Source organism: Cibotium barometz, chromosome 49 (assembly GCF_041138505.1).
Source record: "Cibotium barometz isolate CiBa-2024 chromosome 49, ASM4113850v1, whole genome shotgun sequence".
NCBI classification, from domain to species: Eukaryota; Viridiplantae; Streptophyta; class Polypodiopsida; order Cyatheales; family Cibotiaceae; genus Cibotium; species Cibotium barometz.
Window position 1 is genome coordinate 2,955,454 of NC_141094.1, and position 17,623 is coordinate 2,973,076.

A 17,623-nucleotide genomic window follows, 5' to 3' on the forward strand; every position below is an offset into this window, starting at 1 on the left:
TGGTATTCAAATCTCTTTGAGGGAATATAGTTAAGGGATTTCTTTAGGTATACTATATACATTTGGCTTTACAATAGGCAGGTGTTTTTGTCCTTGATTTTCTATACAAGGTGTGGTTTTAGCTTCTCAAAGGAGCATTAACCCACCACCATAGATATTATGACTTGAACCTAACAAACAACTCTATTTGCATCCGAATAAAGTTTAAATTTTATTAGCAATGCAAAGTAGGCACATAATTTCACACCCTGAATTTCTAAAAGCTAGCTATTTTCTGCTATATAGCAGTAGTACTTTGTTTATATATAGTGTTTTCAAAGCTGGGCTACATTATCTGAAATATCTATATAGTTTTTTTCTGCTGTACAGTAGTACTTTGTTTCTTTAATGAATTTATAATAGTAGGATAGATTCTCTCAAAGTGTTATATAGCTATTTTTTACTATATATCAGTAGTATTTTGTTTCTATATAGTGTTTATAAAACTGGATAGAATTCTCTAATATGCTATATAGCTATTTTTTGCTATGTTGGAATGCTAGTAGCCATGAGACTGCAGTATAACATAGAGAGAAGCTATATAGCACTAACATTCACCTTAACTGCTAGGAGATATTCTCACACTCAAACTACTGTAAAGTGCATGGAGCATCTATATATCTTATTTAAACTACTATATAGCACTAACATTCACCTTAACTGCTAGGAGATATTCTCACACTCAAACTACTGTAAAGTGCATGGAGCATCTATATATCTTATTTAAACTACTATATAGCACATGGAGATGCTATATAATTTTAGTGGTTACCTTTATTAGTACTACGTAAGAAATTCTTGCTCAGGTAAACTACTATAGCACTACTATATTAGTAGCAATCTCCTTTATAGCACCATGAAACTTGTGAGATCCCTATCCCCACCGTGTAACAAATTCAGGGGTGCTAGCAGCGAAAGTAGCACTTCTTGCGTGGGGCAGGGTCCCTCACTCGGGGCCTTGCCCACGGATATATGGACAAGAGACTAATCCATAAGTTCTTCCAAAACCGAACCCGAAAAAACTTCCCTTGCCCGAAAAGCACGCGCGATTCCTCTAGGATAATTTTTCTCTAACGTAGTCAAAAGCCTTAACTAACTGAACTGATCTGACCAAACCTATAAGTCCCATAGTCAGATCAAGGAAAAGATTGCACTTGGATCATAGAGACCAATGCTTTTTCCCTCATTAAGAGGCACAGTCGTTGATTCTTTTCCATAGAACAATTTTTGTCCTGGATTTACTTCATCTATCGTACCATAACAGAATTGAGCCTCAATTTAGGGATCTATCAGTCCAGCCTAACCCCATCCAGTCCCGTGGGTTAGCCAACCACCCAACCACTGTAGTGATGGAATCCAATTAAGAATTTGGTCAGGTTTTGTCCCGCATACCAAGGAAAAGAGTTTCCAGGCCCCTTAGCCAGGTATTCATGCAAACTCAAAATTAGTCACACCACTTACACACCCAATATAAAATTGCCTTTTTCACAGAATCAGTTGTCTTTAAAAAAATCATTTAATGAACTCATAGAGTCACTGATCATAATCCTCAAAATCTCCGGTTGAATCCTTAATTCCAATCACTCCTTCATCGGTGTACCTATGGCATCATTGGCAACCAGAACGCTCACCACCTGTCCACTCATGGGGCCTTTTCGATAGTTCCTAGCTCATAGTAACCGGCAATATATTCACATATAAAAATAGAATCTCCATTGTTGAAGATCAACAAGGTCAACCAATGGATCCATATAAAATAGCCATGGACTCATCGGTTTCGGACCAGCAAGGTCAATCAACCAAATCCATGCCCGAATTCAGAAAACAACTCTTACTCCTTATTCCAATATCTTCCACGACACACGTGTGGGTATCGTCAGTGACCTAGAGCCCGAGCACCGTATGGTCAGCACCCTCTAGGATCCTTCGTAGGTGACCTAGCACTTCACTCATAGGTGATTTCTTGGCCCCTCATCCACCGTACCGGAAGCTCACCATTTTAATCGATCAAGACCTCGGCCGACCTTGCTATGCGAGACGTCCTCCATTGACTCTCCGTCAGCTGTTGCAACTTTATCAGATTAGGTCTCCACGACCTCATTCACAAGACGGTCGAAATACTTCCCCAACATTCTTGACATAAAAACAATCATTTAAAAACAGGTCATAAATACAGTTTCTATAACGAACTCTCATCTTTCCACATTGTTCCACATCAATTCTCATTTATTTCATATGTATTCCGATTCTCATCACATCATTTTCCATTTCATCACATCTTTTCTCATTTATCCGCATCAGATCTCATCCACTTACATCTACCCATATCCACATCTCATCACATCATATTCATTCACATCTCATCCATTGAGACCACATCACATCTCATTCATTTTACCTCACATCTCATTCATTCACATCTATCCCGATTCACATCCCATTACATCACATTCATTCATTCATATCTATCCCGATTCATTTTACCTCACATCTCATTCATTTTACCTCACATCTCATTCATTCACATCTATCCCGATTCACATCCCATCACATCACATTCATTCATATCCATCATATTCACATTCATTCATTTCCATCACATTCACATTGAATCATAATCATCACATTCACATTCATTTATATCCATCACATTCACATCCACATATATTTATGACACATCACATCTCTTTCCATCACATCACATTCTTTCATATACTTATTCACATCAATTCTTTCATATACTTATTCACATCAATTCTTCCATCACATTCACATCCACATATATTTATGACACATCACATCTCTTTCTATCACATCACATTCTTTCATATACACATCTATATCCATTCTTTCATATACTTATTCACATCAATTCTTTCACATATGCATTCACATCCATTCTTCACTTATATATTTACATTCATTTTCATCACATACCATCCACTCATATCCCATATCATTCAATTACATCCTGATTCACATGACATCACATCTCATCCATTCATTCACATCTATCTTATTCACATCACATCTTTTCACATCTACTCACCTCACATCTCATCACCTCTATTCACATCACAACCACCCATCCATTCATTCACACTTATCTGATTCTCATCACATCTCGTTACATCTATTCATTTCATGTCTCATCACCTCTTTTCACATCACATCCATCCATCCATTCACATCTATCTGATTCACATCACATCTAATCTATCTGATTCACATCACATCTTATCTATTCACATCTCATCACATCTATTCACCTCACATCTTATCACCTCTATTCACATCACATCCATCCATCCATTCACATCTATCCAATTCACATCACATCTCATCCATCCATTCACATCTATCCAATTCACATCTCATCACATCTATTCACCTCACATCTCATCTCATCACATCTATTCACCTCACATCTCATCACCTCTATTCACATCACATCCATCCATCCATTCACATCTATTCGATTCACATCATCATATCTCATCACATCTATTCACCTCACATCTCATCACCTCTATTCACATCACATCCATCCATCCATTCACATCACATCTCATCACATCTCATCACCTCTATTCACATCTATCCGATTCACATCACATCTATTCACCTCTATTCACATCACATCCATCCATCCATTCACATCTATCCAATTCACATCACATCTCATCACATCTATTCACCTCGCATCTCATCACCTCTATTCACATCACATCACATCCATCCATCCATTCACATCTATCTGATTCACATCACATCTCATCACATCTATTCACATCCATCCATCCATTCACATCTATCTGATTCACATCACATCTCATCACATCTATTCACCTCACATCTCATCACCTCTTTTCACATCACAACCACCCATCCATTCATTTACACTTATCTGATTCTCATCACATCTCATTACATCTGTTCATAGAATTTAAACATAGAATTTAAGAGAATTCTAATTTTGATATAAATATTCTTTACGCATCTATTTATGCATAAAAATCAACTTCAGGGAATAATACTTCTATAAAAATCCTTTATGTATCTTTCTAGGCATAAAAGCAATTTTAATGAAAATAATACTTTTGAATTAAAAATAAATCATTCATGCATCTTTCTATGCATAAATTCAATTTTAATGAGAATAACACTTTTGAAATAAAAAAAATTCTTTTATGCATCTTTCTATGCATAAAATCAATTTTAATGAGAATAACACTTTTGAAATAAAAATAAATCTTTTATGCATCTTTCTATGCATAAATTCAATTTTAATGAGAATAACACTTTTGAAATAAAAATAAATCTTTAATTCATCTTTCTATGCATAAAATCTATTTTAATGAAAACAATACTTAGAAATAAATCTTTTATGCATCTTTCTATGCATAAATTCAATTTTATTAATGAGAATAACACTTTTGAATTAAAAATAAATCTTTTTTGCATCTTTCTATGCATAAATTTAATTTTAATGAGAATAACACTTTTGAATTAAAAATAAATCTTTTTTGCATCTTTCTATGCATAAAATCAATTTTAATGAGAATAACACTTTTGAATTAAAAATAAATCTTTTATGCATCTTTCTATGCATAAATTTAATTTTAATGAGAATAACACTTTTGAAATAAAAATAAATATTTAATGCATCTTTCTATGCATAAAATCAATTTTAATGAAAACAGTACTTTTATAATAAAAATTTCCATTATGCATCTTTCTATGCATAGAAATTAAATTCAATGAAACTAACACTTTCATTATAAAAATTTTCATTATGCATCTTTCTATGCATAGAAATTAAATTCAATGAAAATAACACTTTTATAATAAAAATTTCCATTATGCATCTTTCTATGCATAGAAATTAAAATCAATGAAAATAACACTTTTATAATAAGAAAATTTTCATTATGCATCTTTCTATGCATAGAAATTAAGTGCTTTGAGTCCATGGTTATTAGATAGAGTTTTAATACAAGCATGTTTATTGCTTGCAGCTTTATATCCATCAACTCTGCATGAATGGCAAAATGTAGAGTGCTTAAGTGGAAAGCTAAATGTTTTACATGCAGAGATAGGTGCCTTGATCTATAACAACAAGTGTGCAAGAGAATTGGCATCTCAGAATGTTTACTTTTATGATTCCACATATGTTGTGGAGAGACATAGTTTGGAGTACATTCTGTTGAGATTCAAGCTTGATGTCAGTGTGAGCCAGCTATGCTATGTGCTGGCAGATTAGGTAGGAACATGTGTGAGACATAAATGACCGCGTGTCCAGCTGGTCATAGTGTGTGGACATTAGCTAGGGTTAGATGAGTGTGGACACAACTCATAGTGTGTTGTGTGGATTATGGATTAGTGCATTATGCTTTGTGTGAGAGTGGAGATGGCTTCCCTCTATGGTTAGGGTTTGCAATATACATTAGGGTTTGCTCCTGTGTGTGTGTCTCCTCCCCCTCTACCATTCTTTCAACATGGTATCAGAGCCTTGTGCTGTTTATTAGGGTTTATGAGTGAGTGAAGAGAAGAGGGAGAAGAAGCTGTGAAGAGAAGCTGTGAAGCTTGCCATTGGAGCTGTGAAGCTTGGATCACACCAAATACTATCAGATCTGAGAGCTTGGCCTACCGGGTAAGGTCTTCTAAACATCCTTGAGCGGATTGCAGGTGATACAGGCAAAAACAAAGCAATCTAGAGCAAATCAAAGCAAAGAAAAATTTTGGTTTTTGGAAGCTTTCCATTAAAGCTTGGCAACACTGATGTATGGTGGAAATACATGTAAATCTGGCAAAGAAAACATGTATCTGACAATGAGGGATGTAATGGCAACTCCTATGCAAGCCCTACTGTGATTTTGGAGCAAGTTACATGCATTTGAATGTGTGAAAATTTTTTGTTTTTTGAGCTCTCTCAAAACAGAGAAAAGGAAGTCACAAATTGATGCATTTGGAGTGTGATTTTGGCAAAAATGCAATCATTGATGGATTGCACACATACCTAGGTGTCTTGGGCACTCATTACCATCATCAATTGTCAACACAAACTCTCCTAAAACCCTCTACAGCAGGTGACGCTGGCTGGACAGCAGAAACAGAGAAGATTTTGACTTTTTTTACTGAGTGGAGGACCAAATTACACCTTGGTGCTTGATACATTCCACAATTGATTTAGCAATTAGTTGCTACACACATTGGAGAAGAGGGCTATATGATTTTTTTGATCAATTATGCTTAATTAAGCTGGGAATGAGCTGATTAAACAGGCTGTCCACTGGTTGCAGAGAAACAGAGCATTTTTAATTGAGCAATTAATCTTTGGTCTTATACAATTGGACAAATTCCTCTTACATGGAGTTGATGGACACTATTGCTAAGCTAATGAATGCCTGGTTACTCAATTTAGACAAATATTGAAGAAATTAGAGCAAATTTGCTACTGGTTATTCTGGTTTTTCTGGTTTTTCCTAAAACAGAGAAAGGGGTTTTCAAAAATTGATATGTACACATGTCAGATGGTGTTGATACTCTACATTGAGGTTGTTTAGGTGTCAATGCAAGTTGCCCATACTTGATTGCACCACTACATTGTGATTTGGAGCCTGGGAAGGCGCATCAAAGCAGGGTATCTCGGACTGCGTGAGCCAGTTCATTTTACAGGTTGATTTTCTACATCAAATTTGAAGATTGTTGGCTACCTTGGAGTATCTGGAACATTCATTGGAGTGTGGTTGAGCTGAGGAAGGCTCATTTACAGATTTGAAGTGTGCGGAAGGTGTACGCATTGAGCAAACATGTCGGATAATCCAGTTCAGATTGTTGGTGAAAAGCTGGATAGGAAGAACTTCCAAGCATGGAAGCACTACAAGGGATCGGGCTCATACCCGCGCTCCTAGCCGCTAAAAATGACTTGTGAAAAAAAGTAGCGGGCCTGTGTATCAGCGCGTGTATCATCGCGGCCACAGACATGCGTGTAAAAGCGCGTGTATAGCACCTCTCAGACGCGCTTATACACGGGTGTGTAGCCGCGTTCTTTTTACAGACGCGTTGATACATGCGGCTATACACGCTTTTTCTTATTTTAGACGTGCTTATACACAGGTGTATAGCCGCCTTCTGTTCAGTTCAGATGTCTTAGACGCGTTTATACCTGCGTCTATACACGCGTTTCTTTAAATTTAATGGTGCTTATACACGCGTAATTACCAGTTTTGACGCATTAATACACGCGTATTTTACAGGGTATCCGCGTAGATACACGCGAGTTTTAGCAGTTTTGACGCGTTTATACACGCGAACAGAGAGCAAAAAAAAAATCCAGAGAGTGCTATTTGGTGCCTGAATACTGTTCCAACATTCTAGCACCCAATAGCACTCTCTGGATTTTTTTTTGTGCATTAGACCATCCCATTAGACCATCCACGAAGAACATATGCACGAGGGAGATTAAGACAAGAACGACATGAATGCATACATTGTCAATACACGATTTAAGACAGACATGAATGTAATACTATCGATCAATCAATTCAATATTACTATCAAAATTTCATACATGTATACAAGGGAGTCCATATCTCGAAGTAGCCCATGGCTTGAGTTTACAAAAAAATATATACAATCACATCCTCAATATGGAATGTGATACTATAAGTCTGAGTACTACTCAGACCCAGATGATGACTCGGTGCTCCCTCCATGCTCAGATGAGCTCACATCGGTCGGAATGTCCGATGAGTAGTGCTCACGTCCACCCTCTGCAGCGGGGCGGCCGGTGGATCATCAGCAGCTTGTGCCTGTTCAAGTAATATATAGTATATAAGTATATATATATGTTATTCAATAAACCAAAACCATTCGTTTAGAATTTTCAAGTACCTGTCGACCGTATGGTCTCATGGCCATCTCAAACTGCACGTGCGTAATACGTCCCTCGGCTCTGAAGATGGCCCACGTGTCACGTCTGCTATGCCGGCGAGCATACGCAGTATCGTGGGTTGTGGGCTTCCTCCCCGTAACCCGTCGCTGTATCATAATCAACACAATTTGTAAGATTAAAACAATCATAGAATCAATGAATTAAGTAAACAATCAAATAAAGTGGCAAGATACTTACGAACTCTGCCTCCCATGACTCGACGCCGCCAGATCCGAAATGCGAAGATCCAATGGTCTCCATTTGGATCCGTCGTGCCTCCACATGCTGCCTGCTCTTCACGCCACCCTCTGCTCGTTTCTTTGCCTCCTTCCACTCGCGTTTGTGCGCAGTGGTAGGTTTCTCGGCAGGATAGCCACCCGCAGCTACATTTAGCCGGTCATCGTACGCGAGTTTTTTAAGGTGAGATCTTTTATTACTTAAGATCTCCCTTATTCGCGTCCTTCCCCATACATCCGAGAATGTAGCATGTGGGGGATTGGGGTACCGACTATGTACAGCCTCTATCACTTCCCCAACTAATCGGCTATTTTGATCTTTAAATTTAATAAAACAATTTCTATATGAGTTTGATACTACCCCACGCATGTACTCCATTACCTCCCTCCCCCTCGCATCCATCACTATCCCGCCCCTATCCGTCACATCATAGCAGACCACTCTCTCCATCTCTCTCATCTCCTCCTCTTCCGAACTGTCTCCTCTAACTCTTCTCCCTCTATCTCCTCTCTCACCGCGTGCCCTACTACCTCCCCCACCTCCCCCACCTCCCCCACCAAAGCACCCGCCGCATCCTCCCCACTCCCACTCTTCCTACTGCTGCGGGTGGAGTCACGACTGGGGGATTGTCTACGTGACAGTGGCTGTGAGCCCTGACGTGACGGTGGCTCTGAGGGAGCACGTGATGGTGGCTGTGAGGGTGTACGTGAGTGTGTCTGGGACGAGGTATGTCTCCTCGGTGGACGTGGAAGAGGAGAAGCTGCATGCCGTCTCGTCGGACTCGGAGGAATAGACGGCACTGGAGTGCCCTGGATACTCGCGGTAGGGGTATAGACACCAGGCAGGGAAGGAGGGGGATGGGCATACATATACTCTGTAAGCTCAACCGGACCAGGTTGGCGCCCAAAATGATTCAGCATCTCCATCAGCCAATTGCTGTACGCAAATGGATCGGATGAAGAACCTGGAATATCCATAAAGAACCTGCAACAAACATCTTCATGTACATCATGGGCTATCTCTTGACTCACACAAATATCATCATTCAAGTCAGATGTGTTGCCTACAAATCATGAATTCTGAAACGCAGTCTCTGCAGAAACGTGTATATACACCCGTCCAGAAACGCGTATATACACCCGTCCAGAAACGCGTGTATATCCGCGAGAACAGACTTTGCAGACAGATTACACGCGTTTCTACACGCGACCTGCGAAAAAAAAATTTCAAAAAGACCGACCCCCGACAAAGACAGAGTGTCCTTATAAAAGGACTATTGTCGCCCCTGTCAGGATCATTCACCCAATCGTGTGCAAATAGCATAAACAAAAGGACGGAGACAAACTTAAAGAGCAAAGAGCAAATAGCATAAACAAATCTGAGGAAAGAGACAAGGCACAGGACAAAGTGACTCACCTCTGAAAAAGTGAGTCTTCTCTGCTCCTTCTCTGCTCCCTCCTTCTCCCGTGTGTGTGCTCCTTTCTCTGCTCCCTCCTTGCTGTTGGAAGAGGCGAAAATAGGCGAAAATGCAAGCAGTGTTGATTTGTTAGTTCAAAATCTATATTTGGGGAAGGCGGGCTATTTTTAGTTTAAACATAGTGCCGCATTTATATTCGCGTTTATAAACGCGGGTATATTCGCGTGTATGGATTTTAGCTGCGTTTATACACGCGTTTTGCAGAAATTACCCGCATTAATACACGCGATTTTTAGGAAGTAGCCGCGTTAATACACGCAATTTTTAGGAAATAGCCGCGTCAATACACGCGATTTTTGTGCTTTCATTAGAAACATATTATGATTTTGTGTTTTCTGATTTGTACACAGGATGTCATCAACCTCTTCAAGCAGTTCTGGGGAAGATGAGACAATGCGTCATCGTAATCGCGATGTGTGGTTAGGACAACGGATCAAATGTATATGTCAAGGATGCATTGTACGAGCACGTCGAATTACCTTGAATCACATCTCCATGTATGGAGAATGGAATCAAACAGGTTTAGAGGTGAGTAGATGTAAATTGATGGTATTCAAATGACTCATGGTATCCAAATTAAATTAATAGAGTTGTAATATATAAACTCTAATTGAAGCAGGATGCAGTACCACACCCTAACATGGTATCCTACGCGCGACGAGAGCACGTAAAGCGTCGACGAGATGATGCTGGAGCTTCGGGATCTATTGTCAGAGATGAGTTGGAGGAACTATGGAGAGTTGTTGCGGTGGGTGGACATTAGTAGACCTCCCTCCTCTCGACACTTCGACTTAAAAGCAGTGTTGATGTGGACAATGCATGACTTTCCAGGATACAGCAATTGTTCTGGTAAGAATTCTAATTACCTCCCTATTCTATTACTATTGGCTATATATATTAATTAGACGGTTTGACTTTATTATTCTAACTTTTATTTATATTTTAACAGGTTTGAAAACATCGGGTAAACATGCATGTCCTGTTTGTGGCCCTTCGTTAGTACATGAGTATGCTGACGGTTTGTGTAAGACTATATTCAATAATCATCATCGATTTCTCCCCTCAGATCATCCTAAATATGTTGCTAGTAAGAGTAACATTCCTCCACAAACACTTCGTGCAAAAGATTGGAAGCGTATTTGGGAGTCTACAACTATTCTTCCTCCAGATGGCATGAACAGGTATAGTGATGTTTTTTCAATCTTGTTTTGTGTAGTCTCTAATTGGATTAAAGGTCACATAGAGCAATCCCTTGTGTAGGTACTCCATTTTTTTTCGGCTGCCATATTGGACCCATCTTAAGATCAACCATCTTCTTGATCCCATGCACATCTTCAAGAATGTGGGATCTGGTATTTGGGAACATATTATTGGTAAACGAGACAATGTTAGTGTACGTGAGGACTTGCGGGTCGCAGGACGTATGCGTCAAGCTTGGCCACGAGAGGTGGGTGGGCACATTCGTCTTCCGCCTGCACCATGGATTATATCAAAGAAAGAGGAGAAGCAGGTAAAGCAGGCCATCACCACTTTGCGTACTCCCACTGGATGCATGAGATCATTGAAGGGAGCCTTTACAACCACTAAGAAAAGAGGCGTTGAGCAACTATATGGGTTGAAGTCCCACGATTGGCACAAGATGCTTCAAGTAAGTGTTTTCCAAGTCTTGTACGTACGTTGAAATTAAATTTTGTAATGCCATAAACCATAAATGTGCTCTTATGTGCGCAGTTCATACTACCTACTAGCATCGACCATTGTGCAAATAAGAGTTTGAAAAAATGTATTTATAAGATGGGAGAGCTTGTGAGGTATGTAAAACCCATGCTCAGATCACCCTTCATTATACCTTGCAAAATGAACGTGCATGAGGTATAACGTACTATTTATTTATTTTTCAGATATGTTAGTTCCAAAGCAATTGATCCAGCCATGTTGGATGATGCGCGTGTTATGGCAGTGGAGGTGGTTTGTTTGGTAGAGGAGACTTTTCCGCGAACCATTCTCACAAGTCAACTACATCTCATTGTGCATTTAGTGGACGAAACTGCTTTATGTGGTACTGTGCATGCACGCTGGATGTTCTTCCTAGAGCGCTTCATGAAGACCTTAAAAGACTTTGTGAGGCAAAGTGCAAGGCCTGAAGGAAGCATGGCCGAGGGTTGGTTGATACAAGAGTCTCTTGTATATATTTCAGAATTTCTTGGTCAGGTGGACAGCTCTTTGCCACGACTATGGAGCAATGAAGAGGAGTTGAGGATGACCTCTATTGTGCCTCAAGGAAAAGGACAGAGTAAAGTAATTGACAGAGCATTGATTAATGATCTCAATTTCACTTGTATCCTTAATAGTGATGTGATGAGCAGATGGGTTACAAGATATGAGGATGCAAAGACAAAAAGGCAAGCAGAAAGAGCTCTCTTTCGGAGGCAACATGGCTCTCGGAAGGCGTACCCTAAGCATCTAGCAACACTTCCGAATGATATCCATGTTGATTGGTTGCATGAGGAAATGGAGAGAGCAGAGAGCGACGAGGGGCTGCATATCACGGCGGAAGAATGGGAGTATGCACGAGGATGCATGTCAAAGGTACATAGAACTAATGTTTTGCATTAGTTGTAAGTGATTTGCTTTTAATATTTATTCACATTGCTTACACAAATATTGCTTCTATTTTGGTCCAGTGCACTATGTTCAATGCTATATGGTGTGAAGGCAAGCATTTTCGAACACAAAGAATTGATGAAAAGAGAAATACACAAGATTGCGGTGTCATTAGTAGCTTTGAGGGAGCTAATAGAAAAATGGATGATTATTGTGGCATAATCCAAGACATATTTAGGCTTGACTTTCGTCGCTTCTTTGTGTATGTTTTGGATGTCAAATGGCAAATGAACGTGGTGGAAAAAGGGCCTGATGCAACGATAAAACGCCATGCAAGTGGATATGTAACTATTGACTCTACAAAGTTCTGGCAAACAAAGAAAGATAGGCTCGTATTGCCACAACAATGTGAGCAGGTATGCATTTTTTTACTAATGTGTTTCATGTACATATATATCTAAGCTCGCGTACCCCTTGACTTTTGATATGCTAATTAATTACTGTACTGTGTGTATTTGAGTAGGTTATCTATCTACCAATGGTGCATGACATCAAATGGTGGTACGTCATCCCTATTGCACCACGTTCCAAAGTGATGTATAATACATTCACTGATATGGAGCATATGGAGGATGTAACAAGCCGCAATGAAGATGATGTCGAACATGCCATTGAAGATGTTGTGATCGATGATCAAGAAATAAGAGATGATCATGATAATGAGGATGAGCATGCCATTTCTCATGATCATGAGAATGACCCTACCATTGAGGATGATGGTGATGTTGATGAGGATGATCAGGACATCGATACCATTATCAATGGAGTACAGAATATCGATAGTGGAATAAATTTAATCGTAGCCTTACGAATTGATCAAATGGATATTGATGTTGATCGTTTGGCAAGGATGGATCTTATTGAAGATGAGATCGAACCCTAACTAATCCGTCACTGTATGTTCTAAATTGATGACATTTCTATCATCTCATATGCATGATTTATTTTTGAATATATTTCATTGTTGTAAATGCATGTAGTGGGATTGTGTAATGATGTATACTGTAATGTACTATGAGATGGTTTAAGGAAAATAGTTTTTAATTTTGTAAAGGAATTCAGTTTTTCTTCAGTTTTTCTCTGCCATGCGTGTATTAATCCGTGTATAGTAGCGTGTATTTATCCGTGTATAATAGCGAGTATTAATCCGTGAATATTACCATGTATAGATGCGTGTATTACTGCGTGTATATAAACGCGTTTATACACGCGTTGATAAATGCAAACATACACGCAAACTTAAATGCTAAAATACACGCGCCCGATTCTATTCAAATACAGGCGCGACCATACACGCGTTCGTAATTTATCGCGTGTATAAAACGCGTGTATGGCAGCATTGTGTTGTAGTGAAGTACAGGATAAAAAGTTTCTTGAAAGGAAAAGGATTTTGGAATCTCATTACAGGTGCTGAGCCAGAGCCTGAGCTACCTCGACAACCTACACAGCAGCAGCTTATTGCTCATAAGCAATGGTCAGAGAGAGCATTCAAAGTGCTGCATTATCTGTCTATATGTATTTCTGATGCTATGCTCATACACATACAGGATGCTGAGAATCCCAAAGATGCATGGGATACTTTGGTAAAGATGTTTGATACAGATACGAGTGCTCGCAAGTCTCAATTGCGATAGTAGATACACAATGTGAAAAGGAATAAAAGGAGCATACATGATTATGTGCAAGAAATCAAGAAGTTTGCAGATGCATTGGCCACAATAAATGCCCCCATGCCTGATGATGATTTCGTGGATATTACCTTGCGTGGTCTTGGCAAGGAATATAAATCTTTTGATACATCTATCTCAGTGAGGAGTACAGGTTTACCAGACTTTGATGAGTTGGTTTCACTCTTGCTGGTTGAGGAAATCAAACTTAGTGATTCATTTCTGGATGCATATACTAGCCATGATGATAATGGCAAAAATCAGGCCTTTTATTCTCAGAGAGGTTTTAGAGGCAGGGGGAGATTCACATCATGTGGACGTGGTGGTAATGGTCATGGATGGCACGACAGGTCATCACAGCAGAATTTTCAGCCCACATATGGTGCTCGAGGTGGTCGTGGATATACACCTCAGAGAGGCAGAGGTAACCCCCGTGGTAGAGGACGTTGGCAAGGCCAACAAAATTCTATGCAAGATGTGGAATGCCATTACTATGGCAAATATGGTCATATGGCGAGAGATTGTTTCCGCAAACAGAATGATTTGAGAGGGGGTAGAGCACAACGTGGTGGTCATTATGGTGGAAATTATGCACAACATGGTGGAAACTATGCATCAAGCAGTAATGATGGCACTGCAAATCATTTGTTTTCCATGAAGCATGTTGTGGGTTCTATGACGACAAATGTTGAGAATGATGACACATGGTATATGGACTCAGGAGCATCAAACCATATGACATGTCATGGTGAATGGTTTGAGCATATGAAGCCTATGGAAGTAAAAGGCTATGTGGAAACAGGTGATGATACCCAGCATGTCATTACACATGTTGGAAGTGTACCATTGGTCATGCACAACGGTCAAACAAAGTCTATGTCTGATGTATTGTATGTGCCTTCGATCACAAAGAGCTTGGCCTCAGTTGGTCAAATGGTGGAACAGGGATTACAGGTTCGTTTCAACGAGCATGGTTGCTTCGTTGAGGACTTCAAACATGGATGTAGAGTTATTGCTAAAGGCAAGAAAGAAGGCAGATTGTTTAAGCTGGATGCTGGAATTCCTGAGCTAAAATCAGCCATGTTCTCCAAAAGTAAAAATGTGGTACAGGACATTGATATGTGGCATAAGAGGATTGGACATGTCAATATACAGAGATTAAAGAACATGCAAACAAGAGGCATTGTCAGTGGATTGCCTAGGTTCAAATATGATGGGGACATATGCATGTTTGTGAAGCCTGTTAGTTTGGAAAGCAGGCAAGGTTGAGGTTTCCTAGAGAAGGAAATATGAGTTGCAAGCCACTTGAGATCGTACATAGTGATGTATGGGGTCCTGCACAAAACCCATCTATCAAAGGCAGTTTATACTATGTGACATTCATAGATGATTTCAGCAGGATGACATGGATATACTTTCTCAGAGAGAAGAGTGAAGTGTTGGAAAAGTTCATGGATTTCAAAGCTTTTGCAGAAAAGCAATATGGCTGTTGGATTAAATGTTGGAGGACAGATGGAGGTGGTGAATACACCTCAAAGGCTTTTGAGCATTTCTTGAGGAAGCATGGAATAAGAAGACAATTGACTTGCAGGTATACACCTCAGCAGAATGGTGTGGCTGAGAGAAAGAATAGAGTCATATGTGAAGTGGCTAGGGCGATGCTCAATGAAAAGAGCATGCCAGATTACTATTGGGCAGAAGCATGTGCTACTGCAGTGTATATACTAAACAAAACACCTACAGCAGCCATTCATGGAAGCACGCCAGAGATGCGGCTTACAGGTTACAGGCCAGATATTGGACACCTTAAAGTTTTTGGATGCATAGCTTATGTACATGTGCCTGATGAAAGAAGAAGAAAGTTGGATCCTAAGGTAGAGCCTAATGTGTATTTATTGGATATGCACAGGATCGAAAGGCATACAAATGTTATAATCCACAAACTAGACAAGTGGTCATCTCACGAGATGTGGTGTTTGATGAGCTTGCTAGTTGGTACAAAGCAAAAGATGAAGGTGTCATTGAGTCACTTGAGGCTGATGTGCATGTGAACTTGCCACCACAAGCAAGTTCTAGTTCTACTACTATGTCTGGGCCAGCAAACAGAGACTGAGAGTAGTACTGTACGTCCATGGTCAGGACATTTGAGGCATGAGAGTGTGAGCACTGGGAGTAGTGCTATGGACAAAGGAAAGAAGAAGGTCGAAGGAATTGGAATCACAGGTTATGAATCATCTAGTTCAGAGAGTTTGGATGAAGAGCTTGGCATACCTGTTTTACGCACACCTGGTGCTAGGCAGGACAGATATGTGCCACCACATGCTAGAGTTACAGGTGTACAGAGTGACCCGCATGCATTGCGGAGATCCCAGAGAGTCAGATATCCAGTTGACAGATTGACATATCGAGATTTTGCTATGCACTATGCATATATGATATCTATGGCGAAGCATGTGGAACCTACATGCTATACAAAGGCTATTGGAGAGCATGTATGGGAGAAAGCAATGGATGTTGAGATGGACGCATTGGTACATAATGATACATAGGACTTGGTTGCATTACCAAAGGACAAGAATGTTATTGGATGTAAATGGGTTTACAAAGTGAAGTGCAAATTTGATGGTTCTATTGAGAGACATAAAGCAAGATTGGTAGCAAAGGGTTATGCACAAACCCAAGGTTTGGACTATGATGAAACCTTTAGTCCAGTGGCTAAGATGGGCACAGTGAGAGCAGTCATTGCTATGGCTACAGCTAATGGCTGGGAAATGCATCAGATGGATGTCAAAAATGCATTTCTAAATGGAGATCTACAAGAGGAAGTGTATATGGCACAGCCAGAAGAGTATGTACACCCAAGATATCCCACTTACGTATGCAGATTGAAAAAGGCATTGTATGGTCTGAAGCAAGCACCTCGTGCTTGGAGTGATAAGATGAGAAGATATCTTATCTCACTTGGTTTTCCGATTTCTACAGCAGATTCTTCACTCTATGTGAAGAAGACAGAGCATGGGATTGTTTTACTTGTCATCTATGTGGATGACTTGATTATCACAGGTGATCATGGTGCAGATGTGATGCATGTCAAGAAAGCTTTGAGTGGGCAATTTGACATGAAAGATCTTGGTGAGTTGAGATACTTCCTTGGAATTGAAGTGGTAAAAGATCATGCAGGTACATGGTTAGTACAGCGCCAATATGCATTGGATATGTTGGCAAAGTATGGCATGACATGTTGTAAGCCTATGAGTACACCTTTGGAGCAAAATGTGAAGTTGCGGGCTGATTATGGTGAGGAGCTTGATGATCCTTCTATGTACAGGAAGATGGTTGGTAGTCTCATATACATGACTATCACATGCCCGGATTTGAGTTATGCTGTGGGGCTAGTAAGCCAGTCTATGCAGAGCCCCAGGAAACCACATTTGGATGCAGTGAGACGCATCATGCGATATGTGAAGACCACTGCACATTATGGTCTATTTTATGAGTGGTAAAAGCTTGGACATACATGGCTACACAGATGCTGGGCAGGTAGCGCATATGACAGGAGGTCTACTAGTGGATATGCTTTTACACTTGGAAGTGCCGTGGTGA